This window comes from Lycium ferocissimum, chromosome 12, assembly GCF_029784015.1.
Source record: "Lycium ferocissimum isolate CSIRO_LF1 chromosome 12, AGI_CSIRO_Lferr_CH_V1, whole genome shotgun sequence".
Classification (NCBI taxonomy): domain Eukaryota; kingdom Viridiplantae; phylum Streptophyta; class Magnoliopsida; order Solanales; family Solanaceae; genus Lycium; species Lycium ferocissimum.
This window is the reverse complement of record NC_081353.1, coordinates 50,271,685-50,281,118: the sequence shown is the minus strand read 5'-3', so window position 1 is coordinate 50,281,118 and position 9,434 is coordinate 50,271,685. Positions and strand designations below refer to the sequence as shown.

Sequence of the window (9,434 nt, the reverse complement as noted above, 5' to 3'; positions counted from 1 at the left end):
TAATTTTATGCTGAGTACCATTTAGTAAGCCTGTATTTCACATATATGATGCCTTTAGAAACTAAGTGACAGGAATGACCTTTGGTGTACCTTGTTACTGCTCTTTTTCTGCCTCCTTTTTGTTAAGCTTTTGTTCTAGCTTCTGAAAAATAGAAGCCAATTAGCTCCATGTACCTCTCTTCACTTTGCTGCACTTTCTTCACTCCTTAATGCTGAAAGGAGAAAATACAGTGGGGGAACATGCTACGTTTTCATGCATTTTATTAATTTTGAGATTTCTGCTCCAAAAAGTAAAAAGCTTGAGTTCAAAATGTCCCAAGTAAATACATTGTAAGGCAAAAACAATCATTATTTGCAACATGACCCTTTTATTTGCCTCTACTTGCAGCACTTGAGAAGTACATACATAAAATTTAGTAGAAAGGCGCTTCATCGGCAAACAATTATTGAGAACTGGAACCATTATTAAAGTCAAACCTTGAACAACATGCATATAAACAAAACAAAGATCACTTTACATTCTTTCTTCAACAGATAACAGGAAGACCTCAAACTGAAATCAACAACCAAATGGTAAAAAAGGAAAATTCCCAAACAAAATATGAGATGCCAGAAGTTCTCATCCTGAGTGTGATAGCAATTCTCCCTCTACTGTTCTGCTTCTACAGGATGATTAGTCAAGCTTTGTTCTAGCCCTGCCCGCAAATAGTTTGATCCATTCAGGACAATGTTTAGATAAATAATGTACATTGACAGTTTACCTAGTAAAGAGCCACAGCTTCCCGAAAGACATTTGAATGCTCTGTCTTGTCTTCATTAACCTGCTGTTTGAGTTCTTAAACAATACGTAGTTACCTGCTATTTTCTCGTTGAGGCGTTTCAGAAGGACGCGTAGATATTCCACTTACCTATGCCCTGCATTTTGTGGAAAAGAGTTAAGTATCAAATAGCAGAATGCAGGCTAAATTAAGGACAAAGATCGATGAATGCACCAGAGTTGATGTCGGTTTAGAATCCTAAACTTCAGAGGCGGTATGGATATAATTCTAACTATTCTACTTTTGAACTTGTGGGTCAAATTTCCTAGTCTTGTTCCCTTTTCATTTCCTCTACTTTGGTCCATTCAACGGTCATATGTTTCTCGATTGCAAGAATCCTATCTGAATCAATAAACCGCCAAGTTTAAGAACTGGGATGTGAATATTATTGGTCTTCCCTGAATCTCCTCTAACCTCTCTGTTAGTCCCGGTAATTGGAGCGAAAGAAAGGCTAAAAGAAGAAGAAAAACATATCAGTCTTGGTCTATTCCTCTGTAGATTGGCTTGATTTTGCAAAACAATAATCGAAGGACATCCCTCTGTCTACTGCCCTTTTCCGCGATAGCTCTCTGCAATTACAACGTTTTTATGTGGCAGTCTCACAAACCAGCATTGGTATTTATATATTTTCTCCTATTTTTGTCAATTATCCTTCAAATTTACTTTTAAAAATCAGGGGGAAAAACAGTAAACCGGTATTTGTTTTACTAAAGACTCCAACAATCGCTTATTACATAGGAACGAATGGAATCAGAAGCAGGGCTGTCTCAACAATATTGGGGGTCCTAAAGCTAAACTTCAAACAGAGGCCCTAGCTAATACTTTAAAAAGAAAAGATCGTCATATATATTTTTATTTAAAGTCTACTTTTCTAATTTTTCTAGATGTGAAGTCATTAATTACTGTTTTTATAATCGATTTGTTCTAACAATTTCTTTTCAATTGATAATATAGCTAATCCATTCAATCTCTCTTGAGACATAGTTGATCTTGGATAAGATTTTATCAATTTTAATTTTGAAAAACTTCCGTTGGTTGAGGCAATGATTTATATATAACATACATCTTCAAGGAAAAAATGGAGCCCAAAAAAATTGGGGCCCCAAACAATTGCTTTATTGACGTTATAGTCGAGCCACCCCTGATCAGAAGAGTCCCTCTATGGCGTTTTCTCCTCTTGTTTTCTATTCCTCTTTCATTTGACAGTTCCATCTAAACTTGTAAGTTCCATGTATATCTAATCTTGAACTTATTATTTTTCTGTTTTGGTTGAATTGCAGACGAAGTATGTAGAATGGGGAAGAAGGTTTTTCAATAGCAGGGTTAAACCATATGGACAAAGCTCCGTGTGTTAAAGGCTCTAGGATCTCTTATAAAATTTAGGAAGTCTAAGGTATATGCATATATATAAGGTATAATAAAAACTTGTGTAGTATTCTAAAGATAAGTACATCCCTAATTCTAAGATAAAACAGGGAAGGAAAACCCATACCAGAGGCAGCGTCTACGGCTTCACCGGTGGTTGCAAATGGATCCTTGTAGACGGTTAGGCTTGGCTTCTATTTTCCCAATTAAGAAATGCGGTGGTTGGATTTAATTAGTACTGCTAGTCTGCTACTACATAACAACGAAGTAATGGGACTTTGAATTTTGGTTTTCCAGTTGATGGTTGATTCAAATTAACGGGACTTTTGGACTTCTAAATATTAAGGTTAATGAAAAAATTCAGGGAAAATAGCAAAAAAATGACAAAAAAGATAAATACAATTTTTGTGATTTAATTGGGGGCCTTTGCCCTGCTTTATATAATAATTATATAGATATAGATTTAGATTCATCATAAACTGATGGATTATTAAGGAAAATTGTAATAATCAATAGTTCGGCTTATTAATTTATGCTAATAACTAAATTTGAATGCTTTAAAATTAAATATATAGAACACTAAATTTTAATACTAAAAGTATTAAAATTACATTTCACGTCACTGTAAAAGTAGGCTAAGTTAGAATATGATTGAAAAATAGTTACATGGCTCAACGAAGTACAGAATTGCAAAGTAATTGTAATTATTAATATTTTGTGATTAAATTTTTTTATTACTAGATTAAAATATTAATTTTTTTAATTATTATTATTATTATTATTATTATTATTATATTTACTTAATTAATACTCGAGCCAAAGGGAGATTTTTTTCTACATTAATAATTATATACCAAATTAGCTCAGTTAAACCTGAGTTTAATTCAATTGAACTTTGACTAATCCATGTTTTGATTGATCGAGACTTTAGTGGAGACAAGGTGGGGAAGTCGATAGAGATGGAGATGCGTTTCTTATGTTCTATTTACCTAACTTCTCATGCACATGTACATGTTGACTTTACGTGCTTATATCACTTGCTTCTTTACAACTACATAATGAATAAATAATTTTTTTTTTTAAAATCTGAAATTAATTTTTAAGTAATTCGCAGCCTGACGATCGATTAATGAAATATTTCTCAAAAAAGTTGCGCATATATAGATAGACATCTTTTATAATCGAATGCATTTACTTTGCTGATTCTCTCTTATTAGACCCCAACAAATTCAGCATGGAGTTCAACTTGTTTGTAAGTCTGTATTAAAGAGATTCCTATTATCTTTTTAAATATCAAGCACGAGTAAGTATACATGGTTGAAAAGTTAAATATCTTCACATTTTAAGCGATGTTGTGATTATTAGGGTTTTGTTAATAATTTGGCTTTGAAAGAATTTGTTTCCACCTTTCACTTGAAAACAATGTGGAGTTGGATTTAGTTGTGGAGAATTGGAGTTTAGTTTTGTTTTGGGAGAATTTGTTTCCAGAAGAAAATAGTATCACTAATGCTCTAAACATTATTAAAGGCTTTCTTTTCTGAAAATTAATAGATTAATCTCTAATAACTTCTTTGTTTCTTTTGAATGATTGAATTGGAAAAACAGTTGAAAGGAGAATAAACAGGTGAAGAAAAAAGAAGAGGAAAGAAGAAGAAGATATTGCACGAATTTCTCTCCAAATGGTCTAGTCTTTAATTTTTGGCCTTCAAATGGGCTGCTCTTTAATATTTTCCCTTTAGCAATCAAACTTATGCCTAATGGGGCATAAGTCCTTTAAGGAAAAAAGTCATGTAGGACATAGCTTGTGAGATATTATGATGCGAATACATAAACTTATATTTCGGGAAAAAGTTGTTCGTTATGAGGGACAAAAATTATAGACCAACACAAAAGAAGGACATAAGTGCAAATGACCCCTTAGAAAAACATCACTTTATGTGCCAATAGGCCAATTGATAATGGTAAGGCCCACTGCCTCTGCTTTTAAAATAGCCGTTATCATGACTGCTTGATGGCCCAAGATTGTGGGTATGTTCATTTCTATCTAACATGGCATGTGATCCTACATTACTACCCTAAATATATGTGCATGTTGTCTTGATCCTTACTATTTGATGGCTAAACACATTCTGGTGTTATTCCCAGTTACCACTCCGTGATACACCCCCAAATTCGAGTACCTAGCCACTAGATCACATGTCATTGTTCCTATTTTGAGGAGTACATGTCAAGCATATTTAGTACGATATTGCTGATATTTCAACGATATATACTCCCTCCGTCCCAATTTAAGTGTTTTACTTTTCTTTTTGGTATCTCCCAAAAAGAGTGCCTCTTTCTATATTTAGTAAGTTGACAATTCAAACATCCTAAATGACAAGTTTAAAACCACAAAACTCAAAGGACATTTTAGTACATTGTACTCATCTTTTTATTTAAGACCACAAGGTTCAGAAGTTTCTCTTAAATTCAGTACTTAGTCAAACTAAGACACTTAAATTGGAAAGGAGGGAATTTTATTTTTAAGTTTGTTTACCCCAAAAAAAGTACAGTTAAATTTGTTAGTGGTTTAAAGGATACGTGAATGGATTTGTTATGAATATGAATAAGGATTAAGAAACAAGTAATGAAACCAGATAATTATAATGCAAAAAAATAATAAAATAAGCCTGGGCCATATGAGCTCCGAGGATATCCTTTGCTAAATGTCACTCCGGTTGAACACTTAGCCTTGAAGAACTTTTATAAATTCGGTACAAAAAGAATAACAACAGAACAATTTTGCTTATAACAGAGTATTTAGACTATTATGTTGTAAAAGTTGATCCTATTACAATGAGCTTAAGCTCCTTTTATAGGTGGTAATCACTAGCATTGAGCTGTAAATCGTGCTCAATAATGAGCAATAATAATCAATAAATGTCATTTAAATGTAGAAGTGTAACATCCAACTCTAAATCCGGACCGGTCGCGTAACGTCTGATGTTCATAAATGACCCATAACAATTGCTTCATAACATTTGCTCCGGGTCTACATGAATTCATTCTTTTTGAACTAAATCAATCATCACGCTATTCTTTGACCTTGCCTATCAGGTGTCTTTCTTCCTTCATGCCACGTGTAACGCCATATTTCAAATGTATACAGATAGTCCCCCCACTTTCCGGTGGAAGAGTTAGGTGAGACCGGGGAGTGGAAGAGTTAGGTGAGACCGGGGAGTGGAAACGTCTAGACGGTTCATTCGAATAGACAACCGTCAAATCCTCAGTCAATGCCCTCTCTGTGAAACATCGGCGACATTTTAATCACGTCGATTGACATAAAGATGTCATTTATGAAAAGTTGTGACCCTTAGAATTTCGATCATTACGACCACCATTGTCTTATATAAATACGAACATTATCTAGTCCCGAATTCAACCAAATCCTTTTTTTTTTCTTGTATGAAAGATTTCTCCAAAAACCTTTTTTGTATTCAACCCTTCACTTGTCGTTTTTTGCAAGAAAAACCATCACCATGTCAGCCTCATCATCTCATCCTTCTCCTACTCATTCTTCAAAGGACAAATCTAATAACGACACTCCTACTCCTCTATACCGTTTAGGAAAAGCCCATGTTTCTCCAATAAGTCAAGAAGCTGAATTGCAATCCTTGCCGCGGGTGTTCTACCCTCAGGATTTAAGTACCATGAGGATTTCATTGCTGATGAACACCATGAGTCTGTTAAAGAGATTAATTCACTGATAACTGCAAATGTCCTTCCCAAAGTTCGTGAGGATTGTAATTTTGGCCTCGTCGCCCCAAAACCAGGATGAATCACCATGTTGAGGGTTTTTCTACGATTTATACTACCCTTTTCGATAGGTTTCAAGCTACCAATTCTTGAGATTATCAAGGATTTCTGTCGCCGCTATTTGGTTTGCATCGGTCAAGTGGCTCCCTAGATTTGGCGCTCAGTCTATTGCATTCAAATTTTAGCCAACTAAGCCGGAATCACATTCTCTCTCGACCATTTAATGCACTTGTATTCTCCTCGATTATTCTAAGGAGGATTGGCGCATTTATTTCCCCGAGGGAGACGTAGCTTGATCAACCCGGATGATGATTTTGATCGAGGATGGTTACATAGGTTTGTGATGATCCGAGCCTATCAATTGCTTCCAACTTCTAAGCCATTCCTCTAAACGTGGAATATTACTCGTAAGTACTTCTTAAGGATCTTATTTCCTTATTGTAATCTCGTTTCCTATTTCATTTGAATCCATCTCGCACTTTCGCACCTTTTCAGTTATTCTTGTAAAGCCAGAGCTTATAGTTGGGATTTTCGAATGGGTAGTTGACCTTTTGTGTGCTTCTCCCAACGTGAACCAAACCTGGAGAAGCATGACTTCCGATTGGTGGAAGGAAAATGATCATGGTAAATAAAAGGAAACTTTACTAATCGTGTACTACTCCGCCTCCTTTATTTTTCTTTGCATCTTTTTATGTATATTTCTCTCTAAAGAGTCCTTACCCGCAAAGTGGCTTTGTCAAACATCGTTCATGCTGCCACCTTGCGGATCGTAAACGCAGGCCATGGGATGCTAGTAATTCTCCTCCGGTTGGAATTGGTTCCTGACTACGGACTCGACGTAGGCTTATCGAAGCGTGGAGCAAAGCTCAACACGGGTTAGTTCATATTGATAGCGATAATGACAAGGGGAAAAAGGTTGGTGGACCTGAAGAGCACTCACCCGATGACTCCAGCAAGGCTTCCAGGGAACCCAAAGCTTCTCCCCTCGAGATTTACTTGGAAAGCCCTGCTACTCCAATTTTTGAATCATCAAAAGAGAGTGTTGTTCTACCTTTCAATGTTGATGCTGGGACATGGCTTCATCACCTCATCCCAAACCTAGCCAATTTATTCCTCTAGGTACTCGTGCTAACCTCTTTATAAGTGTGTCATGCCTCAAACCTCGGGAGGCATGGCCGGTACTCAGTGTCTTACTTGACCCCGAACGTACCACTCTGTAACTATAAACTCTGGAGGTTACCCTTAACTTAGGTCGACAAGGCCTTCCTGCAAGGAGACAATACCAATCTAGGCCGACAAGGCCGTAGTCCGAATCATCTTAAGGGTAAACACACCTAAAAACATGTATACATAAAAGTGCAGGCCGATGATTTCGCCATGAACGTCTGCAAACAGTAATAGCAAAATGATCATATACAAAGGCCAGCAAAGCCGCTACACTGACATACCAAACATATTAGACTCGTCTACAAGCCTCTAAAGATAACAGACCTGTACTGTGATTGGGACAGGGCCCCTTTTGTCACGATCTAAATCGAAGGGCCATGATGGGCACCTGGTGTCTACTCAACCGAACACCACGTACTCTATGATTTCATTATTATTAAACTTATCCTGGCCATTCAAGGCCACATCTTAGAGTGTAGAGCCGTCAAAATGGGCTTGGCCCGCGGGGGCCGGCCCGGCCCCGACCCGTTATTGGGGTAGGGTTGGGCTAAGTTAAGCCCGTTTCCCAAGCGGGCTTATAGCCCGGCCAAGTGAGCCCGCTGGCCCTTGAGGCCTGACCGAGGCAGGGCCGTGGCCGGCCCGTGGTACAAAAGGCTATTTATATTAATTAAAAATTTAAAAGAAGATTGTGAAAAAAGAAGTAAAAAAATAGAAATAGTGATTACCAAATAAGTCTTAGTATCTTACACAATACTTTACTCATTAGCGTTAAATCCTAATCCCCAAGAATAGAAGTTGTATTCATGATTGAAATTTAAAAGAAAATTGTGAAAAAAGAAGTAAAAAAAATAGGAATGGTTATTATTGAATTAGTCTTAGTATCTTACATATTTTTCTCATTTAGCGTTAAATCCCTAGTACTAACTCGAAATTAGTTGCAGAGCTTTACTAAATTCAAAATGGTAATATTTTAAGCAAATTTAAATATTAAGTATTAGTTTCTAAAATCTAGTTATTTGATAATGCTTAACTAATTAAATTTGCATATGAATGTAAATGAAGATGGAGATGTTAATTAAGGCACCTTTATCACAAACGTATTCAAATGTGCTTGACGATGTATAGGTGTTTATTTTATATAAGTTGTAATAAAATTATGTACTTCCATATAATTGTATGTTAGAAATATAACAAATTGGTATACTTAGAGGTTCGAATTTAGATTGAAAACAAATTTTCTTATAAAAAAAAAATTGGAAAAAAAATGAAGAATTTGGCCACTTTGACCACGGCCACTTTGTAAGGTTGGGTTATTTAGGCCCGCCATTTAAGGCCCTTATAAGTGAAGGGCAGGCCCGCCCTGACCCGTCAAATTCCTTAGCCACGCGGAGGCAGGGCAGGTTGGTTGGTGGCCGTTTGACAACTCTGGTAGCATGCATGTCTACAACGAATGCTTAAAACATAACTCATAATTGCTAACCCCAAAAGGATGTATATATAAATGTGGGGACTGATAAAGCGAATCCACAACAGGATGACATGACATGACATAATACAAAAATACATATAAAATTGACTCGTACTCCGGGGAAGACATGGAGCTTACCGACAGGCGGCGATATATGGAGGCAACCTATCGTGAAGGATCCTCGCCTCGCCTATCTACACTTGTGTGGGATGAAACACAGCGCCCCCAGGCAAAGGGAAGTCAGTAAAAAGAATGTACTAAGTATGTAAGGCAGGAATGTAACATCACAATAAAATATGCGTCGACAAGAGGGATAAGAATAAACCTGTAAACTCTGACTTGCCGCTAAGCGCCATAACATGTACCTTACTACAATCTCGTATGTATCTATATATCTATAATGTTTGATGCCCAATACCTCATCACTACGGCTTCCTTGTTGATCGAGTCGGTGGTAAGCGCCGCTGATGTCCGGGGTAAATGCATGTAACCTGCTTCCGGAAGCCGGCCATTTAAGCCTCGATAGTGGCCAGCAACACTCGCAAATGCGGGTTAGGTGTGAATGCGTAAAATTAGTATTGAGATGATATTTTAGCTATATGAATCCATTCGGGATGAATTTGGTTTATAAGCAGTCGTTTTGAAGTCAAACCAAATAGTGAAGTTCGTAAGAGTTCTCAAACTCGTCTAAATTATGGTAGGTCTGATTTCTAAGCCAGTTACATGAACATTCGCTGGGAATTTGGGACAACTTTCTTCAAGAAAGTTGTAGGCCTTTGAAATACCTTTCCAACGTTAGGTTTCCCAGCTCAAACGGAGCT

At 36.7% G+C, this 9,434-nt stretch overlaps 1 long non-coding RNA gene across 3 annotated transcripts; it reads right to left on the bottom strand.

Annotated features, from left to right (window-relative positions):
• Positions 1 to 428: 428 nt before the first annotated feature.
• Positions 429 to 2,534, bottom strand: LOC132040641 (uncharacterized). 3 transcript variants are annotated; one of them, XR_009410738.1, is made up of 4 exons: positions 2,311 to 2,522; positions 1,942 to 2,078; positions 993 to 1,387; positions 429 to 915 (listed from the first exon to the last, which is right to left on the bottom strand). It is a non-coding gene; the product is annotated as an uncharacterized LOC132040641 (long non-coding RNA). The 3 variants fall into 3 exon arrangements; XR_009410737.1 differs by lacking the exon at positions 1,942 to 2,078 and having other exon boundaries at positions 2,311 to 2,518; XR_009410736.1 differs by lacking the exons at positions 993 to 1,387; positions 1,942 to 2,078 and having other exon boundaries at positions 2,311 to 2,534.
• Between the last annotated feature and the right edge of the window lie 6,900 nt (positions 2,535 to 9,434).